Here is a 1,013-nt window from a genome sequence, read left to right as displayed (position 1 = left end):
AGCCACAAAAAGTGGCGGAAGGATATATACACATCCCAGGAATGTGTGTACTCCTTTTTACGGGTTTATTTGTTCTAAAGAGAATTGATCATCAGTGCTTACTGTAAATATGCCTGGAACGTGATAAGTTATTTATGTAATACTGGAAACGAATGAATGTCGATTTTGATGAACGCTGCTCTTATGTAGAGCGCACTATTTTCAGCAAATGCACGGATCACTTTGAACGTTCGTGCTTTGACACTACTAGGCCAGGTGACTGGTGTAATTTATACTGGCAAATTCCTTAAGCACATACAGTTATTCTGATCAGTTTATATTCAGTCTTTAGGCAGTCTAAGCAGTGGTTAAAAAACATTGTTATCCTCACTGAACCCAATACCATTATTCCGGTCCTCCAGGTAAAGTTTTTCCATATAATTGTTCGTCTCTAAGCTTGTAGAAAAATAGTCATGAGAAATGTATCGTTTCAAACGAGTGGTGGGTTATACAGTCCTTATTGGCTGGCAGCATTTAGGTAAAATTAGTTCACTTTTGTACATTTTGTGAAGAACAGAAAAAAAAGCTGATACACTTGAAAGGTAAGAAGCACACTCATAATCAGTGTTGGGAAGGTTACTTTGAAAATGTAATAGGTTACAGATTACAAGTCATATATATATATATATATAATGATACAGACATACATATGTCAGACTTTCAAAATCTTTCATTACTTGAATTAAGATTATAATAATTTAATTTTAAAGCACAAAAGAGTTATCAAATTAGTATGTGCCCTATTCTGTGTCCTAAAGTCCCCAAACTTTTTGGTGTCTCATACTTTAAAGCAGTCAATGCAATTTGAGAAAGAAGTCAATCAAATCTGTATGTGTGTGAAAATATGTAGCCTAACCACCTTCGTAATCATTAACATTTTCATAAGTAACTGTAATTTAATTACACATTTTTCTCAGTAACTGTAACAGATTACAGTTACATTTATTTTCATTTTAAATGTTTTAATTGTAATT

The sequence above is a fragment of the Labeo rohita genome, chromosome 5, assembly GCF_022985175.1.
Source record: "Labeo rohita strain BAU-BD-2019 chromosome 5, IGBB_LRoh.1.0, whole genome shotgun sequence".
Taxonomy (NCBI): Eukaryota; Metazoa; Chordata; class Actinopteri; order Cypriniformes; family Cyprinidae; genus Labeo; species Labeo rohita.
The sequence above is the reverse complement of the archived record's forward strand: the minus strand, read 5'-3'. Positions refer to the sequence as shown.